The sequence below is a fragment of the Tachyglossus aculeatus genome, chromosome 18, assembly GCF_015852505.1.
Source record: "Tachyglossus aculeatus isolate mTacAcu1 chromosome 18, mTacAcu1.pri, whole genome shotgun sequence".
Classification (NCBI taxonomy): Eukaryota; Metazoa; Chordata; class Mammalia; order Monotremata; family Tachyglossidae; genus Tachyglossus; species Tachyglossus aculeatus.
This window is the reverse complement of record NC_052083.1, coordinates 32,561,729-32,580,971: the sequence shown is the minus strand read 5'-3', so window position 1 is coordinate 32,580,971 and position 19,243 is coordinate 32,561,729. Positions and strand designations below refer to the sequence as shown.

The 19,243-nt window shown below is 45.5% G+C and overlaps 1 long non-coding RNA gene across 1 annotated transcript; it reads left to right on the top strand.

Annotated features, from left to right (window-relative positions):
- Window positions 1–2,017: 2,017 nt before the first annotated feature.
- LOC119940426 lies at window positions 2,018–17,423 on the top strand. The gene is made up of 7 exons (XR_005454919.1): window positions 2,018–2,179; window positions 4,231–4,319; window positions 4,403–4,508; window positions 4,614–4,842; window positions 6,824–7,008; window positions 11,863–11,978; window positions 17,350–17,423. It is a non-coding gene; the product is annotated as an uncharacterized LOC119940426 (long non-coding RNA).
- The last annotated feature ends 1,820 nt before the right edge of the window (window positions 17,424–19,243 follow it).

Sequence of the window (19,243 nt, the reverse complement as noted above, 5' to 3'; positions counted from 1 at the left end):
ACTGAGTATTACATTTTTTTTTAACAAGTCAAAATTTAGCTAGGCTGATTATGCTTTTTCTGTTTATTGGATTTGCACTAATGAAGTTTCATCTCCTTTATAAAACTTGCAGTTTCTGGTATTTTTCACACTACTTTTCACGCCCACTGTACTGTATTTTATTTTAAGATGCTCCCACGATATCAGTACCATAAAGCAGTAAGCACCAAATGACCCTCTACCTTACCTTGGATACAGAACACTGTGTCCCAGTCACCAGTGCATGCACCCTTAATACCAAAGAGGAGCAAGAAAGATTCCAGAAGAACTCCTCCCAGAAATACCATTGTCTAATGAATTGGTTTTCCTGGGGTATTCCAGGGTACAGGTGGGCAGCGATGCTGCAATGTGGAGAGGAACCATTGGACAACAGGGGTTTGGCAAAATTAAACTGAATGTCCAACTCCTGCTCAGTGAATGTGCCAAATATTAGCTCGTAATAACCAATGTAGTTTTTCGTTTACTAAATAAGCCATCATCCTACTCAAACCCTCAATGGCCTTTGACACTGTGGGCCACCCCTCTCTCCTTGAAACTTTATACAACCTTAGCTTCACTGACTGTCCTCTCCTGGCCCTCCTCCTGTCTTTCTCTTTGTATCTGCCCCAGGTCTTAGTAATAATAATAATAATGTTAGTATTTGTTAAGCGCTTACAATGTGCCTAGCACTGTTCTAAGCGCTGGGGGGATACAAGGTAATCAAGGTTGTCCCGTGTAGGGCTCACAGTCTTAATCCCCATTTTACAGATGAGGGAACGGAGGCACAGAGAAGTGAAGTGACTTGCCCAAAGTCACACAGCTGACAAGTGGTGGAGTCAGGATTAGAACCCATGACCTCTGACTCCCAAGCCCGTGCTTTTTCCACTGCTTGGCTCACAATAAGCACTTAATTATTATTATTGTTGCTCTGATTGAGAGATAAGAGTTCCCAGCCTTTCCACCTCCTTTTTTATCTTCTCCCTCCCCAAAGCCAGTCTGGGTGGACTCAGATCATCATCATCAATCGTATTTATTGAGCACTTACTATGTGCAGAGCACTGTACTAAGCGCTTGGGAAGTACAAATTGGCAACATATAGAGACAGTCCCTACCCAACAGTGGGCTCACAGTCTAAAAGTCTCACAGTCTCAGATAAGCTCCTAAATCCAGGCAGTCCAGGGACATGACCGGGGAGGGGGTGGGTAGACTGGAAACTCGTTGTGGACAGGGAACGTGCCTACCAACACTGTTATATTGTTGTAGTCTCCCAAGCGCTTAGTACAGTGCTCTGCACACAGTAAGCTCTCACCAAATATCATTGTTTGGATACGGTTGCAGTAGGGTTACCTGAGCCCTGAGATGTCATCTGACAGTCATTCATTCTCTTGGACCTGTCAGGAGGCACACATTCAACTTGTACTTCCCAAGTGCTTAGTACAGTGCTCTGCACACAGTTAGCACTCAATTAATACGATTGATTGATTGATTGATTAAGGTCATTTGTCCAGTCGACATGCTGCTCTAGCTCTTCAATCTACCGGGAAGCTGTGTTGAATTGGGTACAGAACGAGGCGGGATTAGCCACAGCCATTCACTGCTTTTTTCAACCCAGACACTATTGGTGTGATGCCTATAAAATAATTAAATGCTTTGCAGAATTTTTTCGCCCAACTTGATTTTGAGATTTGTTTCTCTGTCGCCAAGGCCAAAACCCCATTTTGCCTTTATTGAATAGAGATAATCTGTGTGGAAAGAGGGAGTCTTGGACCAAACTGCCCTAGAAGACAGGGAGAAGGATACACATTGTTTGGAAACCAAGCAACAGCAGTGGATGGTGTGACCTGCACGAGGGGAACAGGAGCTCCCCGGGGAGGTGATTGAGTCAGAGGTCATTATTGAGGCAACACAAGTGAAAGGTCTCTGGATTTTTCACTTCCGAAACAAGTAGCTGACACTGTTCCTCTAAGGACAAAGGCTAGATGATTTTCTTCTGACTCCATAGAGCTGGATAAAGCGCGGTTCAAGAAAATCATCGAAAGACCGAATCTTCCAGGAAGGGAGGCAACAACGTGAAGAGGCAAAAGATGAGCAGGAGCGTGGCTGGCAAAGTGTTTGGCTTTGGGGAGCACCATGGGGCCTGGAGAAGCTAATGACTTCACAGGTGAGGAGAGCATCTGTATAGGTTAAGGTGGATGACTTCAGTCAGGACCGTTGGGAATGTCCTGGATGAGTAAGCTCCATGTGTCTTCTCTTTGAGGAACCAGCCCGCTCTCTTTCTGATGCATCATGGCAGTCCCTCAACCTCCTCTACACTTATATATTCATTTATAATCTTCCTCCGCACTTTAATGTAATAGTAATAATATCAAGAACAACAATAATTATAGTAATGGTATTTGTTAAGCACCCTCCATGTGCCAAGCACTGTACTAAGTACTGGGGTAGCTGTTGGATAATCAGGTCCCACATGAGGCTTACAGATTAAGTAGGAGGGAGAACAGATGTTGAATCCCTGTTTTGTAGATGAGGGAATTGAGGCACAGAGAAGTTAAGTGACTTGCCCAGGATTACACAGTAGGTGTAATTTATTATGTGCCAACTAAGGTGGTGGACACTTGGGCTAGAAATGAGTCCGGCAGTTAAAAAAACCTCGGTGGGCACTGTGAACTTCACCCAGGTTCTCGGTCCCGAACTGTCAGGGGTGAGGTCCATCTGTCAGTCTCAACAGGAGACTGTGAGCCCCATGTGGTTCATGGACTGTGTCCAACCTCATTAGCTTGTGTCTACCCCAGCGCTCAGTATAACGCCTGGCACATAGTAAGTGCTTAACAGATGCCATTAACAGAAAAGGAGACTGCATCATCACTATGTGCCGAGTGTGTGCTAACTGCCAAGGTAGGTACAAGACAATCAGATCAGACTGTCTCTGCCCCACCCAGGGTTCACAATCTGTGACATTCTTGGGCTTTCCTAAGAAACGAAGGGGAGCTCAGATAGAGTGTAAAAGGAGCTCACTGTAGGGCACTTGGAAATGTCCCATTGCACCCTGGGGATGATCAGTGTACACCAATTTGCTAAATGGGACAAACTGCATTGAGCAACAGTAGTCCCCAGGAGAAGCAAGCCCTGCCCTGCTCGGGGTCCAACTGGCACCATCTCCCAATTTACCATGAAGTTGGTTAGAGCTGAGCTGAGAGAGTCCCCAGGGCACTCCCATTATTCCACGCGGTTTGACATGGTTAGTAAATTGGCATCCTCTAATCATCATTAGCCCCAAATCATCCAGGCTTCTCTTCCAGGCCTAAAAGGTTACTTTTAACTGTCTCCAAGGCTTTATTACCATTCCAGGAGAAACTGGCAACCAGATGCAGAATCAGGGGCCCGGGGGCAGGCTGTAGGTCCTTCCTCCGCTAACCTGTTTGGCAGGTGTGGGAACTGCAAATGATTCTGTACCCTGCTGCGATGGCATGTTTCCTGCCATGATAGCCTGTTTCCTGCCATGATAGCCTGCACCCTTCCAAGCCTCAAACTTTTTGATGGTACTTATTAAGCTTCTACTATTTGCGGTGATCTCCTCCTACACCCCAGCCTGCTCACTTCACTCCTGTAATGCCAACCTACTTCACTGTGTCTTGATTTCATCTGTCTTGTTGCTGACTCTTTATCCACATCCTCTCTGTAATCTGGACCCCCGCCCCCCCCAAGCATTTATGACGGACTGCCACTATCCCCACCTTCAGAGATTTATTACTATAATACCTCCTCCAAGAGGCCCTCTCTGACTTAATCCTTCATTTCTCCTACTCACCCTCCCTTCTGCATCACCTATATACTTGGACCTATAACCTCTAAGCACTTGAAATTCACCCCACCCACCTGTGCCCTCGATAGTCACCCCTCCGTCAGCCCCATGGCATTTATGTACTTATCCTTTCCTTCTGCCACTTCTCCTCTCTGTAATCCATTTTAATGTCCGTCTTCCTCCCTAGACTGGGGCAGGGAATGTGTAGACACATTCTACACACTCCATTATAGTGGATGCTCCCAAGTGCTGAGTACAGTGCTCTGCATGCGGTAAGTGCTCAGTAGATACCACTGATTGATTGAATTTGGAAGACTTTATAGACTTGCCAAATAACCTAGTCTTAGAACTATTTTAGAACCTAGGTTGGCTCTATAGAGCCATGCCGATTGATTATGATTTCTTCGTAGGCTGAGTGGGAAGTGAAACATCCAGTCTGAAAAGTAACCGTGGGCTGAAGATATTTTCCATTAGAGTTCTGGACCAATAGAACATGAAGGTAATGGTTTATGTGGACACTAATCATTATTGAGGATATTAATTTTCTCGTATTTTGATATAATAACTTTTTCGGTGCTTCAGGTGCCAAGATGAATCATGAGGGCCCTTGAGAAGGCAGTGAACTCTGGTTAAAGAATGAGAGGATCCTACACCAAAATGCTCAAGCGGGACATGATCATCCTCTGTGGTAGGGGTTTTTGCAAGGAAGAGACATCTTGGCACCAGCAGCAACTGACTCTGATGGTTTTCTTTTCTTTGTTTTTGTTCTTCCTCCTCTTCTCTCCTACCCCAGAGAAAGGCCTCTCCCTATTAGGCTCTAACCTTTGCAACTACAGTGTGGTCCAAAATGTCCACCAAGGGGTGACCTTTCAGAAGTCCTATGAGATGTGCGCTTCCTGTGGAGGCTGGATCCGGCGTCTGTTGTGTCCCCAGACGTATTGTAGAACCCAGTACCACAATATCGGTGAATCGAACAGATTGCTGCTAAGGACGTGAACAGATCAAGCTCCACTGTGCTTTCCGTGAGTAAACTAGGCCAGGCAGGTACCATATCTGCTCCCCAGGAACAGTCATATGCACTGTTAGCTGGACTCTTCACTTTCCACATTACCTCTTCACGGGACCCTTCCTTTTGGGGAGTCGCCACATGTCTGCTGTGTGACCTCGGGCAAGTCACTTAACTTCTCTGACCCTCAGTTACCTCATCTGTAAAATGGGGATTAAGACTGTGAACCCCACATGGGACAACCTGATCACTTTGTATCCCCCCAGCGCTTAGAACAGTGCTTTGCACATAGTAAGCGCTTAACAAATGCCATTATTATTATTATTACTTTCCTGGAAATCGATCAGGGCTCAGAAGCACAAATGGGTGAAAACAGGCGAAAAGAAAACGTGAGAAATTGTGGGCAATATCAGAATTCTTTTGAAGGTATGGAAGAACATCGTAGAGACAGGCTAAAATTGCAAACACACCACTCCCCAACTGGAGTTGTTGGCTGGGATTCTTAGGTGAAGGGAGGCGGTGCAACGTTCCCTTAACCAGCCTGAGCCCCACTCCTGGGGCAGAACAGGACTGAGGGTCCTCTGCCTCCTCTTTCAGAGATCTGAAATAGCCGAGTAGCCAAACGTTTGGGGGTCCAGCGTTCGATGCATGAGTCCCACTACTGGTGTTCATTTTAAAATCTCATTTTGAATTTGAAACAAAATATTCGAATTACATGAAATTCAGAGGGATGGCAGCAAACAGTGATATTTTCAGCAAATCTTGGGAATTTTCTGAAGATTAAACTGAAAATGAAGCATCCTAGTTATTCATTATAGGTCAACAGATTGTGATTTTAGGGCGATATGCTCTAGTTATTGTGGAGAACGATTTGGGTCTAAATATCAACGGGAAAATATCAGGCCTGCCCTTATAGAGGGCAAGATTGAGTTAGTCAATGTCTGGGGAGTTAAACGGTCCCTCATGTGAAATGAAGGAACCTTTCCTGGCTCTGTAGCATCATTTGGTGCACTGCCGTTTTCACTAAATAGCGGGAAGGTCATTTGGATATGCAGCAGTATATGCTAAGCAAGCTAAAGTAGTCTCCTGGTGGTGGGCAGATACCTTTTAATTTACAAGGAACAGGGGACCAGAGCTGGAATGCTATAACTTGCTCTCGACTACATTCCGTCTGGCTTATCCATTGAAACAGCACAATTGCCCCTTGATCCTTGGGTGGGAATTCATCTCCATCACTCTCTCTAGGACCTCCTTGCCAGGAGAACAAGGGCCTTGGACCATTCTCCCTCTTTGGCAATGGTGGAACCCTTAGTGATAAGGATGGTATTTATTAACTGCTTACTATGCGCCAAACACTGAGCTAAGGGCTAGGGTAGATGCAAAATAATCAGAAGAGGGATCTGAGGTTAAGGGACTTGCCCAAGGTCACACAGCCGGAAATGGCAGTCGAAACTAGAACTCAGATCTCCTGACTCTTAGCCCCGTGCCCTTTCTACAGATTAAGACGTTGTTGCTTACTCCAGAAAAAAAAAGGCCTTGGAGTGGTGATGTCTAGGGCTGAAGCTGACTGTGAGATTGCAGGTGAGGGGTATGTGTGTGTGTAAGGAGGTTGATATTATGAGAAGCAGCGTGGCTCAGTGGAAAGAGTACGGGCTCTGGAGTCAGAGGTCATGGGTTCAAATCCCGGCTCCGCCACTTAGCTGTGTGACTTTGGGCAAGTCACTTAACCTCTCTGGGCCTCAGTTACCTCATCTGGAAAATGGGGATTAAGACTCTGAGCCCCCCGTGGGACAACCTGATCACCTTGTAACCTCCCCAGCGCTTAGAACAGTGCTTTGCACATAGTAAGCACTTAATAAATGCCATTATTATTATTATTATTATATTTCTGAATAATAGTGGTCTTGGGGCCAGGGGACTCTGAATAGCTGTCTGTCTAGGGTCGGTGGCGGACGGGCTTTTTAAAAATCCTCCTCCTGTCTTTTATCTTTCCCTAGCCTAGGTGCTGATTCTCCTGGACTCTGTCTCTGTTGTACACTTTCGATACTGGGTGTTGCGGCTGTGGTTCTGACTGTGGTTGGAGACCACACATGGCCCCGGATAAACAGATGAGCTTGCGACTTGCCTTCAAATGCTGCTATTTTAGCCGGCTTCATGAACATTAAGCCCCCATCTTAAAAAGGTACAAACTCACCAGGTTCCTTTCCCATTTGAGGGAAAGAATGTCAGGCTGTCGCTCAGCCCCTCGGATAATTGGGTTTTTCTTCCATGGGTCTCGGGGAAAACACCTCCCCAGCCTTGCCCTAAAATCTGAGCCACCACAAGGCAGTTGAACCAGTTTTCATGAGCCAGGCCTCGTATATCTGCCATGCTGCGGCTGACAAACATTCAGCTGTGGCAGCAGTGCCATGTGACCTCTCTTTTGTGCTATGGTCACCTTTCTCCCCACTACCCCTCGGTTTCTCCGTCCTAGCATTTCTGAGATCTTTGGTCTTAGAAATGCAGTCGATATCCTGGATATAATTATTAGGAATCCATTGCCAAGAATCGCTTCTTCAGCAGATGCTTCCCTTCCCTCCAATCTCCCGTTCCGTATCAATCAATCAATCAAAAGTATTTGTTGAGGGCCTAGTCTTCTCAGAGTACTTTACTAAGTGTTCGGGAGACTACAAGAGAATGTTAGACATGGCCCTTGCCCTTGGAGAGTTTATAATCTAGTGAGGGATAAAATAATTTACAGGTAGGAAAAGGAAGGAAAAGCAGATCTGTATATGTACATGAATTACTGTTTTTACATAAATGCCGTGGAGGTTGTGAGTACACAGTTGTATAGTAGCGCATAAGTAGCAGTTGGGGAAATATGATCAGAGGAGAGGAGAAATCACCAAAATGTAGAAATAGCTTCACCCAGGTGACATTAGCCTCACTGAAAAATACAAGTGTTCTCTGAGTTTGCCACTTCAATCCCTCTCGTCTTCTCTCCCCCAGCTGGGATGTGGGCCTATACAGGGAGCTCTTTCTGACCAAAAGCCTAGAGCAAGGGGAAGAAACAGCTGTAGAGGATAACCTATGAGTTGGAACTACTTACTCTTCTAATCCAAATTTTTCAATTTAATTTCAAGTTCATCTGGAAATATCCTGTTGATGGGACTCGGACAGGACTGGCTCTAAGATAACAAAATTACCAAATGTGTATTTGTAGTGTGTTCTGCTGTTTGTCCCGGGAGGAATGTCAGCTAGGTAAAGTGGGGTATAAAAAGCTTTTAGCATTGACCTCTGTAACTACTCTGGTTCATTTCCCTGGAAGAGTGAGAGCTAGCACATTTCTAGGGGGCAACAAGTTTTGATTATTTTTCGGATCATGTTCTTCAAAGAACGATGTACTTTTTGGAAGTAGGTCATCAGAAGCAATGACAAGAGAGTTTCTGAATGACCAGAATGACTAGATTGCAGCATCTTAGACTGTAAACTCCATGAGGGCAGGGATCTGGTCTTCCAACTGTATTGTACTCTCCCAAGTTCTTCGGACAGTGCTCTGAACACAGTGAGTGATTTATACATATCACTGATTGATTGATCTGTTCTTTTATTACAGTTGTCTCTCGATATATGGCTAGCTACTTCTCCTTTCCTTTATCTTTCCTTATCTGTTGTACACTTTCCTGTAGGAGGTATGTCATTTAGCATTGGAGGTGGCGTGAGAAGAAGCGGGTTTGACTACCTGATGCTCTCTTCCCAATCCCATCTTTTCTCCAACTCTACTTCTTCACGAGTCCAGCCCCCTCACAAATCCTCCACTTCCATCCCCATGACAACAAGCATTACAATGTCCCCTAACTTTCGTCCGTGCAGGGTGAGAAGAGGGACAACTTTGAAAATCACTCGATTCCATGTTTTGACAAGGTCAACACTGAAGGGAAAGAGAGAGAAAGGTTTTGATGAGCTAATGTGATGTCCCTTAGCATCGTTTCCCCAGGAGGCTGCTGATTCAGTCGCTTAAACAGAAATTGCTGTTGTCATTGGCATTAAGTTGGTTTTTAGCTATTGGTTGCTAGGCAGTGGGTATTTCTGTCTCATTATTTGGGTAAAGTTGGAAAAAGGCGAAGAGGTTTTGTTTCCTACTAGTATAAGAATATTGGTGGGTGTGCCTCCTATGACAGAATGTTTCTTAGCAGACAGTCCGGTGGTGGTAGATTGTTGCTAATCTGAATAAAATCAATAAGCTAGTTTCAAAAACTTCTAATATGATTAAACTGAGATGGTGCACGACACCATTTTTTCCCTCAGCCAGTCACCTCTAGAACCTGGAGTAATGGCCAGCGGGGTTCAAAGCATTTTCCTCATTTGCACTGTTTTCTCTGACTTCATATGACTCACAATTTGTCACAGTCACCCACCCAGTGCACTTTAATGTTTAGCGCATTGTTGTCTGCCTTCCCCTTCTAGACTATGAGCCCATTGTTGGGTAGGGATTGTCTCTCTCTGTTGCTGAATTGTACTTTCCAAGCGCTTAGTGCACTGCTCTGCACACAGTAAGCTCTCAGTAAATACGACTGAATGAATGAATTCAATCAGTTGAATTGGAGGGGAGGGTTTGGATTGGAATGAGTTGGCGGGGGCCCGGGCGGGAAGAGGGGTGGAGATGAGAAAGGAGAACTGGGATGGGGAGGGAGGGGTTGAGGGTCGGCACTGGTACAGAGGGATTCTGGGGAGGGGGTGAGGGTGGGGGAAAAGGAGGGAAAGAGCTGGGTGGGAGAGGGGAAGGGGAAGGAGAGGACTGGGAATGGCAGATGGGAGCAGGGGAATTGATAGTTCATGGTGAGGTCAGCAAGGTAAATGACAGCACAGCAAGCTGTTCATTCATTCATTCATTCAATCGTTTTTATTGAGCGCTTCCTATGTGCAGAGCACTGGACTAAGCGCTTGGGAAGTACAAGTCGGCAACAGATAGAGACGGTTCCTACCCAACAACGGGCTCACAGTCTGGAAGGACTGCTTGTTAAGTTAACATTTAACATGCAGTAGCAATAATGAAATAAGTAGATGATTCCATCACAGAGAGCAGCTAACAATTAACATACGATAGCAATAATAAAATAGGCAGATGATGACATCACAGAGAGCAGGTAACAATTAACATGCGGTAGCAATGATAAAATAAGTAGACGATGACATCACAGAGAGCAGTTAACAATTAACATGCAATAGCAATGATAAAATAAGTAGACGATGACATCACAGAGAGCAGTTAACAATTAACATGTGACAGCAACAATAAAATAAGCAGACGATGACATCACAGAGCAGCAACCATAAAATAGGCAGATGATGCCCACAGCAGAAGGATGAATTGTCCATGGGTCAGTCAAATCAAATCAAGAAGGCTAATGAATGAAATTGAAGAGTTGCACCGAAGTGGCTTTCAAAATGATGACACTCAGAGTTTCCTCCTTTTAACGAAGACCGTATAACTTTTGAAAGGAGACTGAGGAAAATAGATCTCAAAGTTATCATCCAGATAGTGTTCTTCAACAAGGAGGGGGTCAACCCAAGTGATGTGAGTCACAGCTGGCTGTTGCCTCTGTCCTGTCAATAATAATTGCAGTATTTGGTAAGCGCTTAATATGTGCCAGGCACTGTACTAAGCGCTGAGGTGGGTACAGATAAATTTGGTTGGGCACAATCCCTGTCCCATGTGGGACTCACAGTCTCAAACCCCATTTTACGGATGAGGTAACTGAGGCACAGAGAAGTGAAGTGACTTGCCCAAGGCCACACAGCAGGCAAGTGGCGGAGCCGGGATTAGAACCCATGACCTTCTGACTCCAGGCCCATGCTCTATCCACTGTGCCTCTTTTCCAGTTTATGTGTAGAAGCACACCGCTAAGTGTAGTTGAACACCACAAAGTGTAGTTGCTCTTGGGTTGCTTCTCGACATGATTCTTTTAAGTAATTAAATTTTGTCAGAAATGTTTACTAATACAGAGAAATTAGTATAAAAGCCTGAACCCAAACCCCAATACCCAGAGGCCTTGGGCCAAATCATTCATTCAATCAGTGGTATTTATTGAGTGTTTACTGTGTGCAGAGGACTGTACCTAGCACTTGGGAGAATATAATACAACAGAGTTGGTAGGCATATTCCCTGCCCACAAGGAGCTTACAGTCTAGAGGTCAAATGACATTGTTAGCAGTCCCAAGGGAGGTAAAACCTGACCTTGGACTGCTGCTGCTGCCGTTTCCTGCTCCCTAAATAAAATAACAGTGGTTGTGATATTGGTAAATGTGAACTAATAATAATAATGATGGCATTTATTAAGCGCTTACTATGTGCAAAGCACTATTCTAAGTGATGGGCAGGTCACAAGGTCATCAGGTTGTCCCACAGGGGGCTCACAGTCTTAACTATATGCCAAGCACTGTGCCGAAGGGTAGATGCAAGATAATCAGATGGGGCATATTTCTTGTCCCATATAGGGCTCACAGTCTAAATAGGAGGGAGAGCAGATCTTGAATCCCCATTTTTACAGATGACAAACCTGAGGCCCAGAGCTGTTAAGCGACTTGCCCCAGGTCACAAGTGGCAAAGCCAAAATAGATTCAGCCAATCAATCAATCATTTAATAGTGTTGCTTGAGCACTCCTTTTATGCAGAGCAGGTCCAATGGATCCCAGTCCTGTGTTCTCTCCATTTGGCCCAGGTGCTTCTCCATCCTCTCCAAGAAATTGACAGGGCCCCCCTGTAGTGGGTACTGGAAGAGGTGACGGTCTAGGAAAGGTCCAAGTATTGGAGGCATCTTATAAAGGAAAAGGGAGGTGGAGGTGGTGGAATTCAGGACCAAACTGGCCCCCTTATTCCCCATCCTCACTGGGAGGTCTTCTCCCTGTTCCCCCAGTTTAGCCCCCTTTCCCAGTGGCCTAACAATCCTCTTTTCAGGGGTTCTTGGGACCTGCCTCCCCAAACCCCAAGGGTATGCCTAGGCTCAGCATGCCACCTTTTTAACACTCTAGGGGTGTTCTCTCTCTTCACTTCCAGGCAGAAGCCAGATGAATTACTGGAACAATGCGACCATCCTGATGGAAATAGATTTCAGCGAATTGAAGCAAGTGAATCCAAAGCTTCTGAACCATTTGTGTCTCTTACCTGTCATGGTAGGTTTGAGAGAAATCAGTGATGTGCAAAGATTTCTTTCATTCCTTGGGTGATTGCCTTTGGGTGGATCAAGAGAACACAGGTTAGCGATTTCAGAAGTAAGCAGCACATGATGTGACTCTCAACTAAACTCAAGCATTCAACCATTGAGGGTTCAGCACAGTAACGAATAAGAAGGTGCAATAATCTCAGACCAGAATGAACCCATCTTGGACTATAGTTTGCAAAAGGAATTAGTTCTGTAACAGTTTGCATTGGCCCCATCTCCTTTCCCAAGGCCACTCCTGTTCCGCGGGATCCTTCCCTACACCCGCATTTGTGTTGCTCCCCAAAACATCAGTCCAAGAGAACACAAACATCAGCCCAAAGCAAACATATTCAGTGTCCCCGCCACACCCCGCACCTTCAACCAGTTCCTGTGAAAACCAAACAAAATGGGGAGAGAATTGTAAGGTAGGGAATATTAAGTTGGTCATGGGCTTCTCATTAGGCATTTCTGGTTTCTCTTTGTCCAAGACCTATAGGCAGTTTCCCCAGAATTGTGGTAATCTGGCACCACCCAGAGAGGGCATTGAACGATAACCTGGAGGGATGTGGGTTGACCAAGCACCTGACAACCAAAGACAGCCTACTCCTCTATCCTCAAAGGCAGCTCCAGGGCAGTGGGTTCAAGCCAGGAAAGGCTCAGGGGGTCAATTCCAACACATCATTCCAGGAGAGCATCTCTGGCTCCCAAATGGCTCTGGAGGGCAAGAATTTGAGTTGGTTTTTGGTCCTACTGGTGGTTTGGAAATGCTGTGGCATAGTAGAGCTGAGGATTCGCCACTGAACCAGCATCCCTAGAGAGCCAGACACCTGTTAGGGCAAAGACCCGAAATCCCTCAGGGCAGAAAGGCTTAAAAGCCAGGGTTACCATGGGCTGAGCTATAAGTTGAGAGGGGCACCCAAGCTATTAGAAAATGGGGGAAGGGGAGAAGAGAGAGGCGAGAGGTGGCTCCTAACCCCCAGGGTTATTGAGCTGCAGTCGAAACTACAACATAAAACTGCAGGGAGGTTAAGCCTTTGTAGGGAAGGAGAGGAGAAGGAAGCAAGGGCCCTCTCTTGTAGCATACCACCTTTCCCCACCACTTTACCTCAATTCCTTGAGAACAATAGCTACCTTCCCTTTCCTCGAAATCTCTAGAGTATTTTACTAACTCTTATGGGGAAAACTTCCAGGCTCTTACAAGCTTTACCACCATGATGTTCTTTCTAGTCCAACCTTAATTCCTCCCATTGCAATATAAGCTCATCTCATCTTGCCTAGCCTTAGCTAGGAAATGAGAGTGTAAATTTCTTGTAAGAGTGTGCTGCAGCTTTATTTTGCACTTTTGAACAGTGAACTGCATTCAGTAGGGTTTTTTTTGAGGGGGGATGGTGTTTTCTGGTATTTGTCAAGTGCTTACTATGTGCAGTGGACTGTATTAAGATCTGAGGGGTATAATAATTATGGTATACTATAAGTTCTATTACTGCCTTATAAAATTTATCCCAACAGCATCTTATTGTCAACAGGATTTATTAAGAACCTACTTTGTGCAGAGTAGTGTATTAGCTGTTTTTTCCTCAAGTTAAATAATACCTCTGTTACCTTTAGTTTCCCAGGGCCTATTTCCAACTTTTTGGTTATTTTTGTTCCTCTCCTCTGGACTCCCTCTAGATTCTCTGTATCTTGAGGGTGCATGCAAAGCGTAGTTTCCTGCCTTTGACAATGGTTGTGGCCCTGGCAGAGTGCAGTAGGTCAGCAGGATATGGCCTAGAAATCCTTTGCATCCTCTTGAGAACCTTCCAATCAAGAGCCTTTTTCCTTGCCTGGATTTCTTCTTGAAGTAGCAATCTCCCAAATCATCACTGCTCTTTAGAAGTATTTGCCATGCCGGCTTCTTGGCAAGCATTAAGGCCCCAGCCCTTTCTGAAGGCCCCCCTCATCCTGAGCAGCCCTACATACCGCTGCTCTCCAGTTTTTTCTTAGGTTTCGGGATTCTAAATCAACTTCCTTCTGGAGAGCTTTCAGAAGCTGAGCCAAAAACATCCAGTGGGGCCGGTTGTTTGGGAGTGGGTTTTTTTGTGGGTGTGGGTGTGGGTGTGTGTGGGTGTGCATGTGTGTGACAGAGAGAGGAGAATTTCATTTGAAATTGCAAATGCAGTCCAGGCCTCTTCAGGAGTTTGGTGCTGCCGCCATCTGATGCAGTCTCATAAACAGTAATAGTCTTTGTAATATTTGTTATGGGCTTACTATAATAATAACGATGGCATTTGTTTAGCGCTTACCGTGTGCCGAGCACTGTTCTAAGCACTGGGATAGATACAAGGTTATCAGGTTGTCCCACGTGGGGCTCACAGTCTTAATCCCCATTTTATAGATGAGGGAACTGAGGCACAGAGAAGTTAGGTGACTTGGCCAAAGTCACACAGCTGACAAGTGGTGGAGCCAGGATTAGAATCCATGACCTCAGACTCCCAAGCCAATGCTCTTTCCACTAAGCCACACCGGTCCTCTCTGTGACAAGCCTTGTGCTAAGTGCTGGGACAGATGCGATATAAAGCAGTTTGGACACAGTCACTGTCCTACATGGGACTCATAATCTAAAGGTGAGGGAGATCCCCATATTGCAGGTGAGGAAATTGTGACACAGAGAAGTGAAGTGACTTACCTAAGCTCACAAAGCAGTGGCAGAGCCAGAATTAGAATCCAGGTGTCTTGACTCCCAGTTATGTGCTCTCTACACTAGGCTATGCTGGTGGACGCTGTTAAATGCCCTCCCTCCGCCCATCCGCCAAGCTAGCTCTCTTCCTCCCTTCAAGGCCCTGCTGAGAGCTCACCTCCTCCAGGAGGCCTTCCCAGACTGAGCCCCTTCCTTCCTCTCCCCCTCGTCCCCCTCTCCATCCCCCCATCTTACCTCGTTCCCTTCCCCACAGCACCTGTATATATGTTTGTACATATTTATTACTCTATGTATTTATTTATTTATTTTACTTGTACATATCTATTCTATTTATTTTATTTTGTTAGTATGTTTGGTTTTGTTCTCTGTCTCCCCCTTTTAGACCGTGAGCCCCCTGTTGGGTAGGGACTGTCTCTATATGTTGCCAATTTGTACTTCCCAAGCGCTTAGTACAGTGCTCTGCACATAGTAAGTGCTCAATAAATACGATTGATTGATTGATTGATTGATTGATTGATTAAAGGGGAGGTGACAGGGGAGACTGCTGGATTGTGCCACACCAGCAGATTGCCCTGTTCCAGAGATGGTGGTGGGAGATGAGGAGGCAGGAGGGTGGAGGAAGGGGAGCAGCAGTGACGTGGTCCTTTCGTGGCCTGCTCCTTCACAGTATTGATTGAGAAGCAGTCTAGTGGATGATGATGATGATGATGGTATTTGTTAAGCACTTACTATGTGCAAAGCACTGTTCTAAGCACTGGGGAGGTTACAAGGTGATCAGGTTGTCCCATGGCGGGCTCACAGTTTTAATCCCCATTTTACAGATGAGGTAACTGAGGCACAGAGAAGTTAAGTGACTTGCCCAAAGTCACACAGCTGACAGTTGGCGGAGCTGGGATATGAACCCATGACCTCTGACTCCAAAGCCCGGGCTCTTTCCATTGAGCCACGCTGCTTCTAGTGGATAGAGCTTGGGCCTGGAAAGTTAGAGGACCTAGGTTCTAATAATAATAATAAAAATGATAATAATAATAATAATAATAATGGCATTTATTAAGCGCTTACTATGTGCAAAGCACTGTCCCAGCTGTGCCACTTATCTGCTCCGTGACCTTGGACAAGTCACTTTACTTCTCTGTGCCTCAGCCCCCTTGTCTGAAAAACAGGGATTAAGTCTTCCTCCCTCTGCCTGTGAGTACCATGTGGGACAGGGACTGTGTGCAACCTGATTATCTTGTATCTACCCCTGTGCAGAGAACTGTGCTTGATACGTAGTAAGTCCTTAATAAGAAGTACCTTAAAAGTGGGGAAGGAGATATTTAAAGACAGAAACTTGCACTCCCGAGCCCCCTTCTCCCTTTACTTTCTCCCTTCCCTGACTCCCTCCAGGACTGCCACTCTACCCAGGGACCTTTTCTTACAGCGGCAGCCTTAGTTGGACTTTCTTTTGAGGATGGGTTGGTAGGTAGATGTTTTCAACACATTTGGTTTACTGCCAGCCCTGAATCTACGAGGGGCCACTGTGTGCAGAACATTACACTAAGGATATGGGGAATTTCAGAGGAGGACAAAGCAAGGCCCATACTCTTGAAGTGTTGGCATTGACTTGTTTTCTGGAAGGAAACTCAAAGTCCTCCTCTCAAAGCAGGAGGACTCTTTTGATAGAGGGTGATAGGTAGGAGGAATTGCTTAAAGCCAGTGGAATGAACACAGGTTATTTATCTCTCACAGCTGACAAGTGCCTTTTGACCATGGGAATCTGCCACATATCACCTCCACTCTGCCCAGAGGGGAGGCCTCTACATTGGCATCCCGGGTTCGGCTGAAATTGACTCACCCCGTGCCCCTAGCAAATGTCTCTTTGATGGTGGAAGACATTGAGAAACGGGTCGATGAAGTTCCAAGGGAAAGGTTGTGTTTTCTCCTCTCCCTCCCTTGTGAGGGGAGGGCATCTAACCTCATGCTGCCGATACTCAAGTAGCATAGGCTTTCTCTCTGGGGGACTGGTACTTTGCGGCAATGTGGATGCCTGGTTTTCAGCGTTTCTTTATGTACAAATGGTTACCGAAGTGATTTCCATGATAATGAAGCAGTTTTGTAATGAGAAGTGCATTACAATGATGCCAATGTTATTTTGGCACTAAGGGAACTCTTGTGAAAGCATTCATTTCACCCCAAAATATGCCAAAGACTCCCAAGCCAGGAGCAGTTTCTGTTCTGCAGAACTGTTTTGGTGTGACTAGCTCAGTGCTGCCTGCTTGCCTGGCTGGGGTTATTGTTCGAGCAGGAAACTTTGGATCAAGGGCCTTGGGCTAAAGATGTTTCCTTACCCTGGGCTCTTTAATGATGACAGAGTGCCCCTAAGAGGAGGTGAGTCAGCTAAGTTTATTGTCAAGCAGCCAACAGAGGCCTCAAGAAAAGCATATTGTTTTATACTGAAATATGTAGATGGGGGTCTTTTGATTGGAAAGATAGCCAAAATGAAGCAGCCTCACACCTTGTCCTCAAACACTCTCAAAACAGACCCTGGCCTAAAGAATTTCCTCAACTATGAAGTTGCTTCTTGGAGAAATTGGAGTTGGGGGGCAAGTGGGGGGTCTCTTGGAAGAAGTTAACAGTTGGAAAGGCTTCTGGGAGTTCTCTGTTAAACTGCCTTTTCCTTTTGTAGATGTGGATGAATGTGACTACCCTGAACTCAGTGCTTGCTCTGAAAGAGAGCATTGTGTAAACCTGTAAGAGCCTGCAAATGTGTGTCAGTACTGGTATATTACAGTGATCCCAGGTGAACCAGACAGAAGATGTGAAGGTAAATTAGTTCCCTGAAATCTCTCTTGGGTAACAAAGTTTTCACTTATAGATGAAACAGGCCCACCTGATTCAGGAAAGGCCCCAAAGCCTTCTGTTTTACTGGATTTTTAAAATTCTATTTGTTAATCAGTCAATCAAACAGTGGTATTCATTAAATGCATACTGTGTGTAGAGCACTGTACTAAGCATTTGGGAGAGAAGCAGCGTGGCTCAGTGGAGAAGAGCCCGGGCTTTGGAGTCAGAGATCATGGGTTCAAACCCCGGCTCCGCCAATGGTCAGCTGTGTGACTTTGGGCAAGTCACTTAACTTCTCTGGGCCTCAGTTACCTCATCTGTAAAGTGGGGATTGAGACTGTGAGCCCCACGTGGGACAACCTGATCACCTTGTAACCTGAACAGTGCTTTGCACATAGTAAGTGCTTAATAAATGCCATCATTATTATTATTACTTCACTCTGCTGCCCAGATCATTTTTTCCCCCTCGTCCCCCTCTCCCTCCCGGCATCTTACCTCCTTCCCTTCCCCACAGCACCTGTATATATGTATATGTGTTTGTACATATTTATTACTCTATTTATTTATTTATTTATTTTACTTGTACATATCTATTCTATTTATTTTATTTCGTTAGTATGTTTGGTTTTGTTCTCTGTCTCCCCCTTTTAGACTGTGAGCCCACTGTTGGGTAGGGACTGTCTCTATATGTTGCCTATTTGTACTACCCAAGCGCTTAGTAAAGTGCTCTGCACATAGTGAGCGCTCAATAAATACGATTGATGATGGTGATGATGATGAGTACAACAGAATTAGCAGATACATTCCCTGCCCATAATGAGCGTACTAACACTATGTGCCAGACACTGGCTCTGGAATAGATACAAGCTTATTAGGTTGGACGCAGTCCATGACCCACATTGGACTCACGGGCCTTAATCCCCATTTGACAAATGAGGTAACTGAGGCACTGAGAAGTGAAGTGACTTGCCCAAGGTCGTACAGCAGGTAAGTGGTGGAGCCAGATTAGAGCCCAGGTCCTTCTGAGTCCCATGCCCATGCTCTATCCAGTAGACCAAGCTGCTTCTCAACAGTACTGCCTTAGAGTGACAATAGTTGAAAGAGCAGAGTGAATGGAACCATATCCAGTAGACATGAATGAAAAGCTAGGCCCTTCAACCCCGTGTAGTTGGAAGCTCTAGATTCTCAGGGAGCAAGAAAACAAAGGTAGTTTCACATCTCTGCTTGGCACATAATAATAATAATAATAATGGCATTTATTAAGCGCTTACTATGTGCAATGCACTGTTCTAAGCACTGGGGAGGTTACAGGGTGATCAGGTTGTCCCACGAGGGGCTCACAATCTTAATCCCCATTTTACGGATGACGTAACTGAGGCACAGAGAAGTTAAGTGACTTGCCCAAAGTCACAGCTGACCAGTGGCGGAGCCAGGATTTGAACCCATGACCTCTGACTCCAAAGCCCGTGCTCTTTCCACTGAGCCACATAGTAAGTGCTTAACAAATACCATCATTATTAATCAATCAATCAATCGTATTTATTGAGCGCTTACTGTGTGCAGAGCACTGTACTAAGCGCTTGGGAAGTACAAGTCGGCAACATATAGAGACAGTCCCTACCCAACAGTGGGCTCACAGTCTAAAAGGGGGAGACAGAGAACAAAGCAAAGAAATGCAACATACATGCAAGAGAAGCAGTCAACTACTAGATGACAGAAATTGACCAAGAATTTTGGTC